This window comes from Protopterus annectens, chromosome 2.part1, assembly GCF_019279795.1.
Source record: "Protopterus annectens isolate FY-2018-M chromosome 2.part1, PAN1.0, whole genome shotgun sequence".
Lineage (NCBI taxonomy): Eukaryota > Metazoa > Chordata > Ceratodontiformes > Protopteridae > Protopterus > Protopterus annectens.
Window position 1 is genome coordinate 580,147,030 of NC_056729.1, and position 24,236 is coordinate 580,171,265.

Below are 24,236 nucleotides of genomic sequence, written 5' to 3' on the forward strand. Positions count from 1 at the left end.
GCCCCTGACATCTCAGATGCTCAGGTAAGAGCCGCCTCTCCAAAGCAAAAACACAGCATCAATGGGACCAGATGGTGTCCCGGGCTGCGTCCTACATGAACTCCAAGAAGAGCTAAACCCAAACATAAAACTACTGTTCAATCTTAGCCTTACTACAGGATATGTACCCAAAGAGTGGCGTTACAGCAACAGTGGTCCCTCTCCACAAAGGTGGTGCCTCAACGGATCCTGGAAACTATCGCCCATAAGCCTGACTAGCTTGGTCTGCAAAGCTATGGAAAGGATCATCATGGACCTCATAAATAAAGATATTGGGGACCTACAGACACTGTATCCTACCCAGTTTGGCTTTGTTAAGGGCAGATCCTGCCTCTTAAACCTGGTCGATTTCTTTGAAACAGTCACAAAGGCCATTGACGAGGGGAAGGTGGTCCACACAGCCTACCTCGACCTAGCAAAGGCCGTCGATACAATACCCCACTCTGGCATTATAGATAAGCTCACCAGCTTAAATATAAACCCCTGTGTCACTAGATGGGTTGCAAACTGGCTCAAGGACAGAACCCACATGGTTAGAATTACTGGAGCCATGTCAGACTCCAAACCAGTTACAAGTGGCATCCCACAAGGCTCAGTCCTGGGACCTCTCTTGTTCGGTATATATTTCGGTACAGGCCAATACGGAAGGACTGTAGTGAAATGCTTGCAGTTACCATAACCTAAAATACCTATCCTGTTTAATGAAGAGATATGTCAGGCCAATAATATACGCTTTGATATTATATGGTATATATCCCTTTTACAGAATAATTAAAATACAGGTAAAATGCTATTTTTCCTCCTGCACAGCTGGAGTCAAGAGATGAATTGAACTGCTGCTGGTTGGAGTTCTGGAAATTTACTTTTCTTCTTTGGTGGCTGTATGTGGAGATCTGGTAGTGCTCTGACTCATTTTGATCTTTAGAGCTATTTTTAATAGGGTAGATATAAATATAGCTGACAATTTCCTGAAATGAAAGACCGATAAGAATAGGGTAGTTGCTGGGAGATTGACAGATAACCATTATGTATATATGAATGCATGTAAGCATCGGCATGTCCAGTATTTGATATGTGAGGAACTGGGAATTCACACCTAAACTATAAAACTGGCTATAGGTGATGTATTACCTTTTTTTGTGTATGGGGATAATTAATCATATTAAACATAGAAAAAATATACCGGGGGATTCAATGAACTCCATTTAGGCTTCACGCAGAGCCTACATGGAATTTACATGTCAGGGCAATGGTGAAAGACATGTGTCAACGCGCATTCCGTATTAATGAGGTATGGGGTGCCTCAGCTAAGTTTTCCAGCTCGCAACAGTATTGCTGGCTGTGAAATCATGTAAGTGAACATGGATAGCGATTCCATGTAAAGAAGAGCACCTATGGAGGGGTGGATTTGCGCTGAATGCCACAGTGATCACCAGGGTTTTGCAAATAGCTGCCATTCTGTTAGTGCAACACATCCACACAGAGGCCAACTTAATGACAGGACAAATAACCAGTAATAGGGACATATTTGACATAGATGTCACATAGGAATGTATTAGAATGTAACACTCTCCACCTCTTAGAGTGATAAATGTGGACAAGCCATAAAAATGGGGGGACAAAGGGCCAGAAATAGGGACAGATGTTTAATATTGCACTTCCAAACTTGGGAAGTTGATAGTTCATGCTAATGTGCAACCTATGTATTTTATCTGAAAAATATGAAGTTTGAAACTCAAACATCAGTCATCAGTTTCTGACTGCACTCTGCAATGACATGCCAATGATTTGCCAGGAAAAAAATGTTATGAAGAAAAGAAAACAAATATGAGACAAAAATTGCACATTCTGCACAGATCAGGACAGTTGAGAGGTATGCAGTCAAATCAATCCAGAGATCATCCCAGTGATATCAGAAAGACACATATTTGATAAGGAAAACATCTGGACATCCTGGGAATATCTGGACAGTTGAGAGGTATGAATGTGATGTATTGTATATGGTCCAAACACATTACAGGATAGTGTACCTACAGTGCAGATTATTGTCATATCTCATTCCTGGCATACTGTACTGAAGCTGTGTTAATGATCTGTAACAGGACATGGGTCTGCCATGTAAAATGATCACTCGGGAAGTGTGTATATTGAATAGGAACACACAGATAAATTGTAGGAATGAACACAGGGAAAGAGTACAGATGAAAACCGCATCTACAGCAGAGGAGGGCATGTTAATGGAGAATAGTTGTAGCAGCAACACCAAGCACATATCTGTATGGTACAGTACGAACTGTACAGTGAAAATGTGTTGTCTGTGACTGTCACAGAGGTGACGTAACAATGGGGATGATGTGTGTGTAAGCATCCTTACATGAATAATGCAGAGGACATCTATCAGGGATCTGACATACAACTGGGGTAGGGTGCATATTAGGAAGCTGTGCAAACTGTTATACCTGAATATGAATGTGCTGTCAGCAGAGGTCTTCAACAAGGTGGCCAAAGGTAAAGGATCATAGCAAACATTACAAGAACCAACCACACTCATGGACAGTATCAGAATAATACCACCACTAATCCCATGCCTGTGACATAACATATGTGATGTGGAGTGATAAAAGATGAGCCTGCACACCCACACTTGACAACTGTTATGAAACATCCACACTCTGAGTGCAACCATGCACACTGTCCTGCTACTGTAATATCTGCAGGAGGTGTTAAGAGGGACACTGCTATACCTGGATGTGACAGTATGGGCAATACAGGCTAGTTGCCTTTTGTGCATGGCATATATCTATGGTACAATCCACACTGTGATGACTGATATACATGCCGTTAATATTGTCAAACACCTATGTATGCAGTGTGTGCATAAGCTGAAAAGGTAACACACATGCATCTAGTGTAATGACTCTCTAAAGTCAAGAACACTGCATCAATAGGCCCAGACAATATCCCAGGAAGCCTTCTAAATAGCATGAAATAAGATCTATCAGGCCATCTGGAATTGCTATTTAACTGTAGCCTCCAAGCATGTTTCATGCCTCATGAATGGAGAACAGCAACAGTCATCCCTTTACACAGAGGTGGGCCATCTACAGACCCTGGTAACTACAGAACCATAAGTCTCACTAGTCTTATATGTAAAGCCATGGAAAGAATTATCATGAAATGATCAATAATGATATAGTAAATCTCCAGACACTGAACCCAATCCAGTTTGGTTTCATCAAGGGCAGGTTATGCCTATTCAACCTGGTGGACTTCTTTGAGAAGGTCATCAAAGTGATGGATTAGGGCAAAATGGTTCACACTGCCTACACTGACATGGCAAAGGCATTTGATACAATACCCCACTCAGACATTGTTGACAAAGTCAAGTGGTTGGGTACAAACCAGTATGTCACTGGTAGATAGCCAACTGGCCCATAGACAGGATCCAGGAAGTTAGAATTGGGGAATCCACCTCTACAAAGAGGCCAGTTACAAGTGGAGTCCCTCAGGGATCAGTCCTTGGACAGCTCCTTTTTGGCATTTACTTCTCTGAAGTCAAGGCCAGTTTCAGTGGTCTCTGGCTGACTAAATTTGCAGTTTATTGCAAATTAGGAGAGGTCATTGTATCCCACACTGACACAAATATTCTCCAAGAAGGGCTGACACAGACAAGGAACTGGTGTCAGAGCCATGGACTAAGGCTAAATGCTAAGAAATGCATAATAATATCCTTCAGGAAGTCTTCCACCCCTGTTAATTATCATATTGACTACACACCCCTTAGAGTTGACCCAGTAGTCAGGTACTTACACATAAACAGTAATCTAGCCTTTGACCATCACATGTTTACAGTAGTGAGGAAATCATTCTATGTTGTGCAACTTATAAAGAAATATATGGCATCTAAGTCCAAGGAAGTCATTGTTTCACTGTATTCGGCATTCATCATACCTATCATTGAGTACAGTGCCCACTTTGGTATGTACCTAACCAGGCATATCCAACAACTGGAACTTCCACAGAGGTTCCTCACTAAAAGAATACAGGGCATGCTTAAAATGTCCTATGCAGACTGCCTCAAGGCCCTATCCCTGTATTCTGTCTCCTACAGGCTTTTGAGGGGACATCTATGCCTGGCATACAGGGCATTGTCAGACCCAACTCTGATGGGCCTCCTGCATATCCACAAAACAAAAAGTACCAGAATTACTCATTCTAAAGACTTAAACCTTGCCCGTGGTATAAATAGTACTTGCTGCAGAGACAGGTATGTATCCCAGAGACTACCTCATCTCTGGAACAGGCTCCCCATCTGTGTGAAGCAGAGTTCCTCCCTAACCCAATTCAAGTGCAGCTTGGACAATTGGATGGAGAACAGGAAATTCATCCCTGGTTTGACACCTATGTCTCTAATGGGCACAGGCAACCTATCAATGGTTCATCTCCCAGGCCCCTGCTTCTAAAGTTTAATCTCCCAATCCCCTGCTTAGCCTTATCCAGGATATCAGAAATTGCCAGAGATTTGGGGTGCATGGCTAGGCTTAAAAAAGTCCTTGTGGTCATTAGCTTACAACCATACACACTCCTATGAACCTATTGGTGTTCCACACTATCAGACAGTCATGTATATTCCCCAGAAAGAATACCTAGGTATGGCTAATAAGCTGTGTGACAGCACACATGACAAAGGCGGTACACTTCAGTTACACATCACTGGAAGATGTGTAGGGAGGTACATGAAGAAGGGTGCATTGTACACAGTTATTGGTGTAATGAAGGCTGGGAACCATGAAGTTATTATGGCCTCTGATAGGCATGTCCTTCACATACCCAGTGATTGTGTTACATTCAAGGGAGTAGTCAGCACTGTGACCACATGCTGGTGGATGTACCACTCACCCTTTACCCCAGCACACAGGTCACATACCTATTGGTCTGATTATAGGGTGTGATGTCCATGTTATATTTGGGTGGTGTGTCTGTTCCCTGATTCAACAAATCCCTCCATGTGTCTCGTCAATGCAAGTTTTGTCATGACTGTGGCAGCAGTCTCTGGTATGTGTTGATACTGTCTGTATTATGCTAATATCATAGCTGAGGTCAATGATTGCCCACAAGCTGTAGCCCTTCAGGCAGCTGTTTGGACACGTGTATGTCATCTGTGATCTATCACTTAACTAATGAGCAGGAAAGGGTTGAGCAGCCACCCCTGATGTACCGACCTGAGCACTGAACTTGAGATATATGTCACATCACAACATAGTGAGCTGCCACATATGTCATACACTGCTCTACCCATTTGGTGTTATAGCTGTTCATGGTCACATATGACAGTGTTGATTGAATACCTCAGTGTGGATTTTTGTCAAATGCTTTGACCTGTTCAAATTCCATAATATGATACTGTTGTCATCATGCATGCCCTCAATGACCTCTTTGAGGGCATCTATCAGATGTAATGGACCTGATGTAGCAGTAACATCGCACACAGGTATGTTGTACATACCTTAAATATTACTACTGTACATGTAGAAGAGGTTCATCATGACATGTTGGTCTACCTCACAGTCAAGGAGAGTCAGGATGTCCCTATACATGCATGCATCAGGTGTTGTCCCCCCAACTCAGGTGGATGCATATTGGTGTACACCCTTGTATGGGAATACAGGCTGTGTGGAGGGAGTGGTGAACTGTGTATTCAACAGTATCAGGAAGGTGTATGTGTTGGGTCATGACATAGGTAATTCGTGATGTTGTCACAGTACGTGGATTCTGTGTGATAGGCCTAGATGAAGGTAAGACGATGCATACTGCCTATTGTGATCTGGATTAGGTTTTTGAAACAATGACACACACTGGTATCGTTAAGGAAACCCCTGGGGATTAAACCTTACATCAGTTGATGGGTAAACAATTGGCTCACTCACAGAACACATCATGTGAAAGTTGATGAATCAACCTGTATGAGTAGAGCTGTCACCATTGGTAAACCCCAGGGATCTGTGCTTGGTGCATCACTGTTTGAACTGTATTTCTCAACAGCTCAGGGTAAAGTATACAGCCTTTGGAGTTCCAAATTTTGCTGATTCTTGCATATTGTGTGCAATCATTCAGTCCACCAATGGTGATAACATAGTACTGGAGGAGCTAACACACACGTCTGAATGGTGACAAAGGCACATGATGTACAAATAAATGCAGAAATGTGTGTTTATATTGTTGTCTGTCAGAAAAGTGGAGTTCTATGTTAATTACAGCATTGACAACAGTCTTGCTATGCAGAAACCCAATGATGCAAACATTGGAAGCACATTTAGACAGCCAATCTAAACTCTGACCACCAAGTGTCCACAGTCTTATTGAAAGCCTATGTTGTGTTCATCATAAGTCATGCCATCATATTGAGATCTTAGGATTATATGACTGCACTGTAGTCAAACCTCATTACAGTACTAATAGAAGATGATCTGTATTTTTACATGTACCTCACCACACACATAGCAGATGGAGAAACCACGGGGCTTTCTCAGCAATATAACACAGGGCTTACACACCATGCCATTATGTATGTGGATAGATTAAATGTCATGTCACTATAAACTTTATTGTATAGGATGAGGTCACTTCTGCCTGGCCCCAGGCCAGTCTCTGATCCTGCCCTGGTTTTAGTACTGCATATCCAAAATGTGATATAGCTGATTACATCAACTGTGTCTGTTGAGGAGAAGATGGCAGTGACCCACAAGCTGGTGTTAAATAATCTTTCTAATGTCAAACAGCAGCTCTCTCACACACACACACACACACACACACACACACACACACACACACACACACACACACACACACACACACACACTTGACTACAGTTAGAAAAGAACCCCTATCTATCTAAGCACACAGACTACAGAAAACATTACTTTATGCAAGCAGCACAGCTCAAGGCTGACTTGGAGTGTGTCAGACAACACTTTATAGCTAATGACATCAGCAGTGTCTGTTGAAGAGAAGTTAACCTTGTCCCACATGCTTGCTGGTGTAAAATGCCTTCTGTAATGACAGAACAACAGCTCACACACACAACCAGAGTTCACTACAGTGAGAACAGAACTTCTCCCTTTCTAAGTACAGATTACAGAACACAGTGCTTAATGCAAGCATCACAACACAAGGCTGATTTGGTGTGTGTCAGACAACACTTTATAGTTGACATCAGTAGTGTTTGTTGAGAAGATAAGTATCCCACATGCTGGTGTAAAATGCTATCTGTAATGTCAAGCAACAGCTTACACACACACACTTGACTGCGGTGAAAATAGAACCCCTTCCTATCAATGTAGACAAAATACAGAATGCAATACTTAACACACATGCCACAACTTAAGTCTAATTTATACAGGAGTGCAGGTGAACTTATAGTAGATGACATCATCAGGCCATGTGGGAGACAAGAGGTTGGGAAGCCTGTATGAAATGGATTTGTAGGCATGAACAAGTATGAAAATACTGGCAATTCCTGTAATTGGAGAAGTAATTGGCCATGGAACTCATAAACAAAGACATTGGTAACTTCCAAACTCTGGACCCCACCCAGTTCGGGTTTGTGAAAGGCAGATCATGCCTCCTCAACCTGATTGACTTCTTTAAGGCAGTCACCAAAGCCGTAGACAAAGGTAAGGTGGTTCACACAGCCTATTTTGACCTCGCCAAGGCTTGGAGCAGTGACAGTCCTCGAACCCAGTATACAGTGCACTATAGTCATAGTACAGAACCACTAAACCATGACAGTATGTCAATGGTCAACTTGTATGAAAAAATGTTGATAAGTCAATGCTAAGTATCTCATGGAAACCTTGCAGGCATTGCATAATCCCTGTCGAGTTAAGATACAAAGGTGAGGCCTGCAGTAATAATAGAACCTGATAATCAACACACCTGTGAAGATGCCACCTGTAGGTGGTCAGCGTGGGTCTGTGCGTATGTGGGACTGTGATCACATTCCCGAGTGAGTGGAACCTCTGTGATGGGAATCTGCCCCTCCAGCATGTCCTATTAACATCATTGCTCACGTACCTGTCCCAGGAGCATGTAGCTGTAAGGGACTTTGATATCCTCATGTGGAGCCTAACAAAACATTGATTGAATAATTCATTATTCATACTTAAAGAGCCAAGCTATAAATATACTAAACAACAGAATAATAAACCATGAATATAATACATGTAAAAATCTCTATAAAAAGTACATACTCCTCATGTGGAGCCTGTCCATCAATGCTGTGATGGACATGGCTTCAAACAAAAGGCACGGACTGCATCCAAGTAGGCAGTACACAACTGAGGAGAGCTGGGGTCACCATAGCCAAACTATGCATACCATCTATGTGAGTCCCTAGATCCACTTGGTTATGTAAATTTGTGTACATTCCAGTTGCTGCAGGTGTTGGGTAAGGCACATCTGAAATGGGGCATTGTATCCAAGCATGTGCCTGATGAGTATAGGGTCACAATGACCCCACCTGATCTGTATGTAAAACCGTATGGGATAAGGTTGGCTAAATAGAAGGTGTGTCCAACAACATTGGCAACGTGAATGTCAAAGGCGAGAGTACTAAGTATTCATGTCCCCAAATCACAAATCACACACACTGTACGTGATGTATCATCACCTATGTGGTAATGTGTGGGCACGATGTTACTACCAAAGGTGATGACTATGCATCTAAAGGAAGGTAGCTGTAGGCCATGGTTCTGGCACCAGTCATCCATCTCTGTGAGACCCTTTCTGAGGATGCTTGTACCAGCTATGGAGTCCATTATGGCACACAGTTTGCAGTCATCTGCAAACATGGTCAGCCATATTCCTCCTGTGTTAGCCACTACGTCTCAGAAATATATACAGAACAAGAGAGGTCCCAGGACTGAGCCCTGTGGGATGCCACGTGTAACTGGTGTATAGTCAGACATGGCACCTGCAATACTGACCATGTGTGTGCTATCCATGATCCAGTTAGCAATCCATCTTGTGACATATGTGTAGATATTGAATCCGGTGATCTAATGTATAAAGGCCGAGTGGGGTATTGTGTAGAACTGGTGTGCGAGCTCCAGGTAGGCTGTGTGGACAACCCTGTGTACGTCTATGGACCTGTTAACTATTTAAACACATCAAATAGGTGCAAGAGGCAAGATCTGCCCATAACAAAACCAAATTGTGTAGGATCCAGTGTCTGTAGGTTCACTATGCGTATGTGTTCCATGATGATACACTCCATAGCATAGCAGACCAGGATAGTTAGGCTTATATTGGGATAATGTCCAGGGTCCCTTGTGGCACCAGCACTGTGGAGCGGGTACACTGTAGCTGTATGCCATTCCATGGGTACATATCCTGTAGTAACTGTGATATTGAACAGTGACATAATGTGAGTGTGAAGTTTATCATGAATCTCGTGTAAGCCGCAGTCCGGGACACCATCTGGTCCCACTGATGCTGTGTTGTCTGCTATGGAGAGGGCAGCACACACATGTTCATCTGTGATGTCAAGGAGGCTACACCCTGTTGTGATGGACATGTGCACTGCAGGGGGGATGGTGAGGAAACATTCTCACTGAACCTGTTGTCCAGGATGTTCGCAATGTCATTGGGTTCACTGTATCATTTGTAATTATGCAGTAACTCACAGCATATCTGTGAGTTCCCACCCAGGTCCCTGACATAACTAAATAAGGCCTTGTGATTGTCCATAGTGTCTGTTACAAGTGTCCGTTAGAAGTGGGCCTTAGATGAATCAACAAGTGATCATAGCTATACCATAGTACTGATCAGAGATGCCTTCCTGATTGCGATTGTGCTGTATAATGTAGTAGCTTCCTCCTGTCCCTGTATAGCTCATTAATGGCCATGGTCCACTAGACAGGTCCCCTGCCTTTGGAGTAGTGAGTCTTGTAGTTATCTGGGATAGCATGATCCATGCATTCCAGTAGTTGTCCATAGAATGGGCTTGTAAAGTATGAAGTGGTCTGAGCTGTAATTAACACTGTCCCAGGGTCATTGAGGGATACCACCTCAGTTTGTACAAGTGTGACATTTGCTCATGAGAAGTACGTCACTGAGATCACATAGAATGTGTGTGTGTATGGGATATGTATGTCTAGTGAGATGAATGTATGTTCTGACCTTAACACTGACAGGTATACCTCTGGTGTGGGACATAGAGTCCCCATGTTGGTGATGATCAGGTCCCACATGTTTTAACCCCTTGTGGTTGTGGTGACCAGGTCTGCCATAGCATTTGAGTGTAACAATCCTAGCAACTGTTGTGCGAGGGTGTCAGTGCTTGAGTAGTATACCCATTCAATGTTTGTGTATTTGAAGTCACACAATATAATGGTGTTTGGTGAGACCTTCACATTCCCCAGTGTTCCCAGGAATAACGAGTGTTGTTCCCAGGTTAGGGAGTGTGGTCTGTAACAGTCTACAAATTGAAATGCAGTTTTGCCCACTCTCAGTTGCACATGTACGTTCCCCAATGCTTTGTGCAGTGCTACCAACCCGGAGGTGTGTGTATGAATGATGTATATGGATACCCCCCCCTATTGTTGTTGTCCAGTCCGAGTCTTGTGTGTGAAAACCATGGTATGACGTAAAACCTGTTAGTGCTGCTGTGCTTTTGAGAGCCTGAACCAGGTGTTTGTTACTGCACATATATCAACAGACTCCATACTGATGTGAGTCCTGAGTGCATGCATTCTGAGGTTTAGACATCAGTTGTTGAGCACCATCACTCTCCATTTCTTGTACCCTGTAATGTCTATGGCTGTGGTTATGTCTTCTGACCCTCACTTCAAATAACCACTATGTGTGTGTCAAGAGCCTAAGGCAGTCTGTGAAAGCCTAGGAGTGACAGGTGTATGGCATCCATAGCGAATGTACGTGGCATGTTGAGCATGTAATCCCAGGCTGACAGACACTGGATCCCCTGTGAATGACAACAATATGTTAGGCAACTGTTAAAAGTGATCATTTCATCTGTATACTGTGACATAGTACTTGGTGATGGTAAGATGCTACACAAGGTCAGGGTCATACTGGCATGGGCTACATGATCATAGAGCTCTTCTATGTCTCTTGTCATGTAGTCCAGGGAGGAATGTCTGAGGGTTTACACACCAGCATGGTCAATGATGGAGCCATATTTGTACTTGCAGTGGACTGACAACAGTGCATGTGTCATGTGGCATATCCTGGCACCCGACACACAGCACAAAGTGATCTTCACCTTGTTCAGCCTGGTGAGTGGGATGTCAGTGTGACCGACAATTACAATCTCCTAATACAAGTGTATGAGGTGTGTCATGTAGGCCTAAGGGCTGTGACTGTGTGGCACAATGACTTTGTGAACTATGTGATATGTGTATATGGTTGTGTGTTAGCAGTTGTTTGTGTTTCTGCTTTGGATGTCTCTGCTGCTTAGGCAGAGTATATTTAGATGCTCCAAGTATGTCTTTGTGTGTCAGTGTATATGGTTTTCTGTTGTCATAGGTCCATGTGTGACTGCATTTGTGGTGTGTATGGTTACCTTCACCACCCAATAGACTGTGCCAGTCATGGCTTGGGAGAGCTCAGCCTCCTGTCTGTCTATACAGTTGCACCTCTCACATATATCTGAGTTTGTTGGTAGGAGGACAGTGTTCCCTGTGTACATAAGGCAGTTGTAACAATGCGTCAAAATTCCAATATGCACCAGCTGGACTGGAGAGTACACACGAAACAGACCTTTGGACATGCCAGGATATAATGATGACATACACTGTCGACTGATCACAAAGGATCAGTAGTGTGTGAAGTGTGTAAAAGAGTATAACAGGGGTTTAGTGTTCAGGTTTGTTGTTGCTGTGGAAAGGTAATCTGCAAAGGAGTACAGACAGAAACATTACACCTCCTTCAGCTATGTCAGAAATATCGATGTACAGTCATATATGTCCTGAGTCAGGGTCAACTGTACCTGACAATGTCGACATCCTGTCAGACAGACCTATACATACATACCCACCTCCCAGTGACAAAAGGCCCTAACATCATACCAGGAGATATCACATGTAGAATGTGTAAACTGGTCCTCCCAATGCCAAATGAATCCCATCACGTGGATAACATTGTTTCCCCATATGTGTCATAAGTGAACAACAGAACAAACAGACTCTGCACCTGAACAGTCTGTTGAGCCTCACACTCTCTACAGGATCTTACACCGTTGAATGTGTTACAGCAACATGTGGCACACCCCACAAGTGTTGGTGCACAGCACACCATGGGAACTATAGTCCTATAAGCCTATGAAGTCTGAAATGCTAGTCCATGGAGTCCATCATGATTGCAGTCAGGAACAGAGCTATTGTAAACCGACAAACACACAACCCAAACGTCTGTGGTATGTTAATGAGCACATCATGTTCCCCAAACCTGCTAGATATCTTGCAAGGCAGCCACCCAGGACATACATCACTGACAGGAGCAACACAGGTCCCACATAGACTTTGAATAGCCCTTTACCAACATCACAGACACATGTTGTATCCACAAAACCAACAGTCCATGCATGAATATGTATTGTCATATGAAGGAATGGTAATTTGTCCACAGACAGATCACACAAGCTATGAATTGTGTATTCTTGTTCAAGATGTTCACACCTGCTGACACACAAGGTTCATTCCTGGGATTGCATAACACTAAGTGCACAGACATTACTATGTCCAGTCTGATGATGTCAGCAACCTACAAATATAGCATGTGAATAGAAACCACACAGTAAATCATATAGTGCATCATGGTAATGTGTATCTCACTAGTATCATAACATAGTTAGGTAGGGGTTTGAATCCTGCAATTGCTGAGTGTGTATGTATGTGAGATTGGCTTTGAGGGGGGTGGCCTTTTTGGAGACTGTGGAAACACATTAGGAGTGGTGAATACCTCTTTGCCAAGTGTGGTGATGTCAGCATCCTACAAATACAGCATTGGAAATGAGTGTTCCCAGTAAAACAAATAGCGCGTTGTGTTAATGCATATCTCACTAGTGTCAGAACATAGTTAGGTAGGGGTTTGAATCCTGCAAATTCTGAGTGTGTGTGTGTGAGATTGCCTTTGAGAGGAGTGGCCTTTTTGGAGACTGTGGAAACACATTAGGAGTGGTGAATACCTCTTTGCCAAGTGTGATGATGTCAGCATCCTACAAATATAGCATTGGAAATGAGTATTCCCAGTAAAGCATATAGCGCGTTGTATTAATGTATATCTTACTAGCATCATGACATAATTAGGTAGGGGTTTGAATCCTACAAAGGCTGGGTGTGTGTGTGTAATCCTATGAGAAGAGTGGCCTTTTTTGAGAATGTGAAAACACATTGAAAGAGGTGAATACCTCTTTTGCTGGTTTGATGATGTCAGTATCCCACAAAAACAGCAGTGGAAATGAAAACACCCAGTAAAGCATATGGCGCATAGTGGTAATGAATATTTGTCTAGTACCATGACATAGGTAGGTAGGGTTTTGAATCCTGCAATTTGTTGAGTGTGTGTGTGTGTGACACTGTTGAGCAAAGTGTTGTGTGTTTTGATACTACTACTGTATGACATATCAGTAAAACAACAGTATGTGCATTGCACACTGCTGGTATCTGTGTGGCAAATACACATATGTACATGTGACCTAAATTGGTAACTGTGTGGACAAGACATATATGTACATGTGACCTCATTTACATCATAGGTGTGAAGTCTGCCGTCAACACAACTACATCTGTCACCATTGACATTTTTTGCTGCTGCTTCTTGGACCGTAGCTCACATATGTATGTATGTATGTGACAGGTCCAGCCACTGTAGTGAGCTGTGCCCTAGGTCATCTGTGTCACACACACACATGACCATTGTTATACAATAGTGTGAGTGTGGGTGTATGCCTGTGGCATATGACAGACATGCCCAAACACAACACAGTCTGTCAATAATGGCCATTCATGGTAGGTATACAACAACCCTGTGTATATGCATACAGACACCTTATTACTTATGTGATACACTGAGGGACATCAGCATAGCTTTGGGGATGTGGATATCAAAGGACAGATGAAATCACATGTGGCTGTCTGTACACATCGGTACCACTGCTACACATTGTGTGCTACTACCAATGTGGTACAATCAGGATACTATGTGTAGCAAATGTGGATCACTATGCTGTTGTTGGATCATAGCTTCACAACATGTGTTTGTCAACAGGTATGTGTCTGTATGATACCCTCATGGAAGATAGGTGTCTAATCCGGGGAATGCTTTGTAGGCCACTGTATACATCACCAGATGTGGATGTACATATCCCTAGTGTGCCTGCGTGTACCTAGGATGGACACATGCCAAACAGGAGTGGTCACAGGAATGTGTGGTGGTCATTACCACTGGTAACTGGTATAGTACAAAACCAGAAAGATTCTAATGCTACTGTGTATCCTACAGCTGTGTGTCAGTTGTCAAGACATCATGTAACGATTTGTTAAAATCAGGCTGTTGAGGTTATGTACACTACCAGAATGCTAACCAAAGACTGATATCAACAGTATCACCCACAGCATAGTGTCATACCATGTCATACACACATGTGTACCCAAGTTATGACATATGTGTAGTGACATGCATATTGGACACCAATAGGAACTATGAAGTATTAACACTGTGTAGTACAGGGCATGTCACCCCTTACATGTGCCCACCATGCACATACATGCAAACAGTGCACCTCCACCATGTTCACAAATGTACACCTTGGAATCTGTACAGCACACATCATAGATGTTACATCCACTCAACAACACATGCTGCCAGTACCACACACATCAGCCAACTGTCACATGTGTGGACAATCTACGTTTGGTATTAACACTGGTGTATACAAAACGAAATTGATAATCTCTGCTGGGATGCATCATGCCTGCTCAGATACACCTACAAGGATATCATTACCCATTACTGTTCACAACATGCTAACATTGTTACATTGCTAGTAGGTCACCCTGTGCATCAGCACCATGTTATCCTGTTCCTGCATCAGTGTCACAGATGACAAGAGGTGGCACAGTTTCATCATATGCACAGGGTGTGTGGTTGTTTTCCAGAGCCCGACAATGACCCAGCCAATCAACATGTGTGTGTGTGTGTGTGTGTATGTGTGTGTGTGTGTGTGTGTGTGTGTGTGTGTGTGTGTGTGTGTGTGAGGGACAACAGTACAGTATGGGTCAGTGATGATGTGTGTATGTGTTAGCCCTACGTGTTGGTAGTATGTGTGTGTGTCTGCATGCACACAGTACCCCCTTGTGGCTGCCAATTACGTGAGTTTGTGGAACAGCCATAGACTGTACCTGCCAGGCTGTACAGATCACTGTCTCTGGCCACAGACACAGTACCTGTGCCTGCCGGGGGTGACACAGACTGTATCGAGTACTAAGCCAGACTTTTGTACTATCATCAGAGACAGAGGGATGTTGACTGGACCCATGTCCATCTTTGGACTGGCCAGAGCCACGTGCACGTGGTCATCTCGGATTGTTTACCAACAGCCCAGCCACAACATTGCTGGGGCTGGTACTGGCACTACGGGAATGGCTGGCACTTGGTTGTCATCCGCATTGGCTGCCAGCTGAGGATGTTGCTGGCATACGTCCACGTCTACGTCCCAGCCATCCTGCACTGTCCTGGCACATGGACATCACATTGCGGAGGACATCTAATGTCTCCCCCCAATGTCTATCAATGACATCGGTGTAATTGCTGATGGCACCAGCAAGGTCATGGATACTGTCATTGATCACAGTGTTATGAGCCCTCTGTGCCCTTAGTCCCTGCCTGGTGTACCGTTCCATAAGTGCCTGTGCTTGAATCATAGCCCAGAACATATCTGAGGTTGTGAGACCTGTGCGGGCATGTCTGCCAGGGGCATTACGCCCAGCGATGCTCCCACAAGAACCCCTGGACATATGCCTATGTGGTACTGTTCCGTGTGTCTGGGCATGGCTGCTGTGTGTGGTTGCATGTGCCATGGATGCCACATTTTCCTGGTCAATGCCTACCATATGCTGTTCCTCACCTAAGGCCATTGGTGTTGAGGGATGTAATGGCAGTACGTATGTGCGCATAGATGGGGTGGAAAGCTGTGTACTGTCGATTGGTGGACCACCGACAGACCCTGTCAAACATGCCTGTGCCACTACACATGTAGCATCATGGTCACTATTAGTGTCAGTGATCTCAGGTGCCCCGCTGCACCCATCCAACATTACCTCAGCACCTGTGAGAGGGAGACAGGAAGCACACTTTACCATCTGTACAGAATGTTCGCACACATGCACACTAATACACTACACATTCAAGTTGACACACACACACCAACAGCAATATGGAATATAGTCGTTAGTGGTTGATGGTGGAGTACAGTATCACAATACAAAGAGTCCTCTCACACGTGTCAGCATGCAGGATGTGTGTTGCTCAACAACATGCAGTGCGAGTGTAGAGAGTCCTTGCAGTTAACAGTATACATGTTGTTGATGCATGTGTGTTATTCACTGATTGCCCTCACCCTGGCAGACAATGTGTACATGGACACAACATTGCACTGCAAGTCTGAAACACTTTCCAATGTTGTGTGCACCATCACTCATAGGTATACAAACCATGTCCGGATGCATACAACTGTCAGGTGTCTAACGATGAATGCTATGTGTAGTACTGCAGGTACTGTAACTGGATGTAGTGTAGTACCATGAGCCATCATCAGGCTGCATCAAGTGGTCACTCAAGGACACTGATGCATGTCACACTGGCAACTATCTTGCTGTACCTGACCTGCACCACTTAGGCTACATTAAACAGTTCACAGACAGTCGTTGCATGGGCATGTCAGGTGTTTAATTGGGAACATTGCCTAACATGACTGTGTTGTGTGTTGACGCATGTCACACTGCCCCATGATAGGGCTCTACCCCCAGGTATAGTATGTGTGCTGTGTTGATGACATATGGGATACTGGAGTACGACCTTACAGCAGGTGTCTACATACGCCATGTGTATCATATTAATACATACTGCATATGACAAAGTGGTGTATGTTGTGTGCATGTGTATTGATGATGCCTATACAATGTCCACTATAGTGTACCCCACTTGTTTGTGATGCTCTGTGTTGCATGTGTATGAGTCAGCTACTCATGTCATTGTGAAGTGCATAGTCACACAGAGAACATGCAGAGCATGCACTATGCGTAGGTGTTTAACATGTGTATATGGCCTACAACTCTCCTATGACATGCAAATGTTATATGCTAAATTGACTGTAGCCCACTCACCAGCATGGTTCTCCTGTCTTGCTATCGCACCAGAGAGACCTACAAGGATATGAGACAGTATGTCAGTGTCAACAACTATGGCATTGCTGCTGTGAGTCTGCAATTATACAGTAGTACATGGGGTGACAGTCACAGGCATACAGATAATGTCCAGAATTATCAGTATTGCATGACACCAGGCACCCCATATTCTGCATACACAGTACACATCTGATTAATGCATATTATAACACTTTGGATAACAGTGGTCTACGGATATGCCATGTTACTTGCACGATCGTTGTCACTGTGCTGGGTGACTCCGGCCTCCATGATTACACAGGTTTGTTGTAACGGTTGGCTAGGAGCCACCACGCTGAGGAGCAGCTCTTCCACTCTGGTGAGGGGGGCGATGTGTGGCAGCACCACCACCTGTGGCAAGCTGTTGTCTGTGGACATCGGAGGCATGCTGCCGGACATGTCTGATTAAATTACTGCAGTGATGGTGTGCCTGCTCATAAGTCTGGTTATGCATGCCTACATCATTCACCAGACAGACAACATCCTGCCACAGTGCAGTGCGACTATGCTGGTCCTGGCAGAATCTTGAAAACAGTAGATTATAATGTTGGATGAGTGCATCTCTGATAACATCCTCCTCCTCAGGGGTATAGGATGGCTTTCGGTTATGTGCCATAACACTGGAAGACAATTAAACAGTAATTGTGAAAAAGACATGTTGCACACTCAACATTCTAATGTACAGACATCATTGAAATGCCATATATAGCAACCTATTGGCTGCCAGCAGATACACACTTTTAATAACACATATGACTGCTAAGACCAAAACTGCCTGACAGTGCCTGGCACATGCTAAATACAAAACCATGTTCTGCACAGCCACATAGTGAAACCAGTATGTAGGACAATACAACAGTACATGGCACGCTGTATGTGACACAATGCAATACCTAGCCACAGGAGGTGTATATGAAGCTAATGCATACAGACATTTGTCATCCATTTAAATCTATGTACAGTATGGTTACAGTACTAGCAGTACACCACACTACTTGTTGATAGCAAACCCCTCAGTAACATATGTGCACATTCACCACTATAGGTGGCATACTGCTGTACTACACTATACATGTTGCTAGATACGCACCTATATCCTGTGACACACATACCACTGAGGACATGTTACAGGCATACCCACACACACATCAGACCTATCTACAAGACACAAGGGTATGGCAACCCAGATTACAGTTACCTGTGTACCATACATTACTGTGTGTCAGCACATACATAACCTCATGCCTGAGGTATGTGATGTGTGTTGACTACAGGTAACAAACAAAAGTGTGTTACCAAGCCATGTGGATATAAACCACACTGTGCAGTTGAGGCATACATAGGTTCATACTAGGCTATCTGCCCTGGGGCATTTATAAGCCTAGCCCGATTGTGTTTGGCTTACGCCACCCCTTGATTTGAGTATACTGTGCCCTTTTTAAAGTTTAGTTTACTGTGCCTCTGTCTAATAGTGACACGGAAGTAATCCCTGGGACAAACCTACGATCCCCCATCCACTCATCAAGATTCTTCTTGAAGAGAGTCAGTGAGGTGCTCTGCCTAACATGAATTGGAATTCTATTCCAGAGTGAAGGGAGCCTCTGGGTTATGAATCTGTCCCTCCAGCATGTTCTATTTATTTCTGTGCTGAGGTTCAAGTCCCTCGAGCACGTGGCTCTAAGGGATTTAGATTTACTGAGGTGGAGCATGTCCATTAATTCTGGGTTGGACATAGCTTTATATGTCAGGCATAGATCACCTCGAAGTAGGCAGTATGCAACTGAGTAGAGCTGGAGTTTTTAACCAAGCAGCATATGGCATCTGTTTGAGTCCCTTGATCCTCCTGGTGAGGTACTTTTGGGGTCTTTCTAATTGCTGCAGGTGTCGGGTAAGGTACATCCCAAAGGGGGCATTGTATTCTATGATGGGTCTGATGAGGGATGAATAAAGGGGCACGATTACCTCTCTTGATCTAGATGTGAATCCTTTCATGATGAGGTGGGCTATGTAGAAGGTCTTTCTAACCACTTTGGCAATGTGGTTGTCAAAGGAGAGATTGCTATCAACTTGGGTCCCCAGATCCCTAATTACTTTCTCTGTACTTAATGGGTTACCACCTATGTGGTAATTTGTGGGCACATTGTTTTTGCCAAAGGGTATGACTATACACTTTTTGGCATTTAGCTTTAGACCATGGCTCTGGCATCAGTTATCCGTCTCTGCGAGACCTTTTTGAAGGATGTTTGTGTCAGCTGGAGAGTTGATTATGGTGCCCAGTTTGCAGTCATCTGCGAACTTGGTGAGCCATAGTCCTCCCACGTTGGCCTGTACCTCAGAAAAGTAAATACCGAACAAGAGAGGTCCCAAGACAGAACCTTGTGGGATGCCACTTGTGACCGGTTTCGAGTCTGACATGGCTCCAGCAACTCTGACTCTGTGGGTTCTGTCTTTGAGCCAGTTTGCGACCCATATTGTGACATAGGGGTTTATATTTAGGCTGGATAGCTTATCTATGATGCCCAAGTGGGGTATTGTGTCAAATGCCTTTGTGAGGTCCAGATAGGCTGTGTGGACTACCTTCCCTTCATCTATGGCCTTGGTGACTGTTTCGAAGAAGTCGACCAGGTTCAAAAGGCAGGATCTGCCCTTGACGAAGCCAAATTGGGTAGGATCTAGTGTCTGTAGGTCCCCAATGTCTTTGTTTATGAGTTCCATGATGATCCTCTCCATAGCCTTGCAGACTAGGCTAGTCAGGCTTATGGGGCGATAGTTTCCAGGGTCTGCAGAAGCGCCACCTTTGTGGAGTGGGACCAGTGTTGCTGTACGCCATTCTTTGGGCACATATCCTGTAGTGAGGCTGAGATTGTACAGCAGTTTTACTTGAGGGATTAGTTCTTCTTGGAGTTCATGTAGGACGCAACCCGGGACGCCATCTGGTCCCATGGAAGCAGTGTTTTTTGCTTTGGAGAGGGCGGCCTTCACCTGAGCATCAGAGATGTTTGGGAGGCTGCACTCTGCCGGGATAGATACTTGCGCTTTTGGGGGGGGGGTTTGCACTGAACCTGTCTGCCAGGATATTGGCGATGTCTGTGGGTTCAGTGTATTTTTGTCGCTTAGAATCAACTCAGAACAAGTCTGGGAGTTGCACCCCGGGTTCCAAACAAAACAAAAAAAGCCCTTATGTTTGTCTTTAGTGTCCTGTGCAATTTTTCTCTCGAAGCTGGCCTTGGAGGATTTTATGAGGGATCGTAATTTTTTGCTAGTACTGATCAGAGATGCCTTCCCTTTTAGGGATTTTGCTCTATCATGTAGTAGCTTCCTCCTTCTGTTGTACAGTTTATTTATGGCTGGGGTACACCAGACTGGACACCTGCCTTTGGATGATTGGGTCTTGATTTTGTTTGGGATAGCATGATCCATGCATTCCTGGAGATGTCCGTAGAATGCGTTTATATAGAATTCTGCAGTTTGGGCAGTAGCTTCCACTGGCCCTGGGGCCTTGAAGGATTACACTTCGGTTTTGATAAGTGTGAAGTTCGCTTTTGAGAAGTTTTTCACTCTGGTTTTCTGGGCTGGGGGTGGGGTCAGGATGTGGATATCCAGTGAAATTAATTTATGGTCTGATATTACCAATGAGGGATATACTTCTGGTATGGAGCATAGAGTCCCCATGTTGGTAATGATCAGGTCTAGTATGTTTTCCCCTCTTGTGGGAGTGGTGACTAGTTGTTCCATAGCATTTGAGTTTATAAATTCCAGGAACCTTTGGGCTAAGGTGCTGGGGCTTGAGTAATGCTCCCAGTCTATGTTTGGGTAGTTGAAGTCGCCCAATATAATGGTGTTCGGAGAGATCTTCATGTTCTCCAATGTTTTCAGGAAAGCCGAGTGGGATTCCTGACTTTGAGAGGGTGGTCTGTAGGATGCTATAAACTGAAAAGCAGTCTTGCCCACTGTCAGTTGCACATGGATGGTCTCCGATACTTCGTGCAATGCCACTAACCTGGAGGTGTGGATATCCTTGATAAATATGGAAACTCCCCCTCCTTTTGTGGTTCGGTCCAGGTTTTGGGAGCGAAAAGCATGATATGAGGTATAACCTGGTAGTGCTGGGGTGCTCTCTGGAGCCTTGAACCAGGTTTCTGTCACTGCACAGATATCGATGTTCTCCATACTGAGGAGAGCTTCGAGTGCATGCATCTTGAGGTTAAGACTTCTGGCGTTTAGCAGCATTACCCTTAGTTTCTTGTTCCTTGTGCTGTCTATGGAGGTGGGTTTGACATTTGAGCCTTGCCTAAAAAGGCACTATGGGGGTGGCAAGAGCCTTTGCCAATATCCAAAAGCCCAAGGGTGACAGGTGCAAGCCGTCCCTAGCGAAGCAACATGGCTTGTCAAGCATGCCATCCCAGGCTGACAGACACTGGATCCCCTTTGAATGACACCATAATTTTAGCCAATTGTTAAAATCAATCATTTTGTCTTTATACTGTGGCATCATTCTAGGTGAGGGTAAGATGCTGCTCAAGGTCAGGGTCATACCGGCCTGGGCTACATGATCAGAGAGCTCCTCTGTCTCTTTTCATGTAGTCGAGGGAGGTACATCTCAGGTCATTCACGCCAGCATGTACAATGACTGAGTCATATTTGTATTTGCTTTGGAGTGACCTGAGTGTTTGCATTATGTGGCGGATCCTAGTGCCCGACAGGCAGCTCACTGTGACCTTCTCTTTATTCAGCCTGGTGAGCGGGACATCAGTGTGTCTGACAATAGAGTCACCTATTACAAGAGTATCAGGTGTGTTATTCAGCCTTAAGGGCTGTGACTGCTTGGCACACTGACTTTGTGTGCTATGTGTTGTACGTGTTTTGTTTTGGGGTAGCGTTTGCTTGGATGTCTGCTTTGGAGGTCTCTGTTGCTTAGGTAGATTTTTGTTTAGAGCCTCCGAGTATGTTTTTGTGTTTTTATGTGTTTGGTTCACTGTTGTGGTGGGACTATGTGATACTGGAATTGTGTTGTGTGAGGTTACCTTCTCCTCCTGACTGGTTACACCAGTTTTGAGATGAGAGCTCAGCCTCCAGTTTGGCTATATGGTTGCATCTCTCACATATATTTGAACCTGTTTGGAGGAGGAGAGGGTTGTCCGTGTACATGAGACAGTTGTAACATTGCCTCAAAATTCCCAGATTCACCAGCTGGACTGGAGAGGAAACCATTGACTGACCTTTGGACATGCTAGAGTAATATAGGGAACTGAATTAAAACAGACCAATAGGGGACAAGGTAATCGTAGAGAGTATAAGAGTAAGTAGTGCTTATGGTTTATTAGTGCTAACTTGTAAAATGACTTATTTGGACCAGTGAGGGGCCTTAGAATGAGAATATGGTGTTTAATTTGAGAGATAGAGCAGTTCTAAGGGAAAAAGTGAAGAGCAGACTTTGTGGAGCCAGGAATAGTTTAAACCCAATTAGGCGGCACTGCCCGATGTTGCGCTATGCGCAAAAGAGGGTTTTAAGAGAGGGAGATCAAGGAGTTAGGAATTGACCCAAAATGGCCAATAAAATGACAGTTTCAAGGCAGTAACCACTCCCCACAGGAGCAGGCAGGCTGCTCAATGTTTATCACTGCCACTGATGAACACAGAGACTTCCCTTTAGCCCAAGCAAACAATGGCCTCCAAGAAACTTACAAACAGTTCAGAACAGCAAATCTGTAACTGAACTTTTTTAAATCTCAGAAAAGTGGGAAAAAAGCAAGATTTTTTTGTTTTTTTTAAGGAAAGCAGAGGTTCACAAGTGTCAACAAGTTAGAACAGTGCAGTAAATGACCCCACACTTGAGTGCTAGGCCAGAGACAGATAAAATGCAAGTTTTAAGAAAAAAATGATTTTAAAAATAAGTGCAGGCAGGAAATTCAGTAATCAGCTCTAGGTTGTGTTCTAAATACAGTTACCAACACAGAAATCAAATTTAACAAGCCAGAAAATGCTCAAAAGTAGGCGGCAATGCAGAAAAACTTAATAATCTGAAGCAAAATACTTAAAATCTCAAAAGTGGCTCCTTTCTTCTCTCAGCGTTTTCTCCTCTTGGTGGGTGCTTCACCAACAGCCAACAAGTCCAAAAAGACGCCAAAACCACGAGGCAATTGGGTTTTAAGAGAGGGAGATCAAGGAGTTTGGAATTGACCCAAAATGGCCAATAAAACTACAGTTTCAAGGCAGTAACCACTCCCACAGGGGCAGGCAGGCTGCTCAATGTTCATCACTGCCACTGATGAACACAGAGACTTCCCTTTAGCCCAAGCAAACAATGGCCTCCAAGAAACTTACAAACAGTTCAGAACAGCAAATCTGTAACTGAACTTTTTTAAATCTCAGAAAATTGGGAAAAAAGCAAGATGTTCTTGTTTTTGTTTTTTTCAGCTTCAGGTAGTACTACAGTCCATACATGACTTGTATTCACTAGTGTTAACAATCAATAAGCATACATGTACTGCTTTAGCCTACAAAGGCACACTCTATTCGACAACATGGGACTACATCACAATGTATGCCATAGTGATTTTCAGCCCTGGCAATAGCATAAGGACCTTTGGATGGGATTAGAGCTACAACACTCCATACCATGGTATACACAGACTCCCAGTAGGCTATCACACATATACACATCATTGACACATTCACATACACATTCTCCATCACACACAGTCAACCTCACATAGCATGTGTTGCAACAGGTAC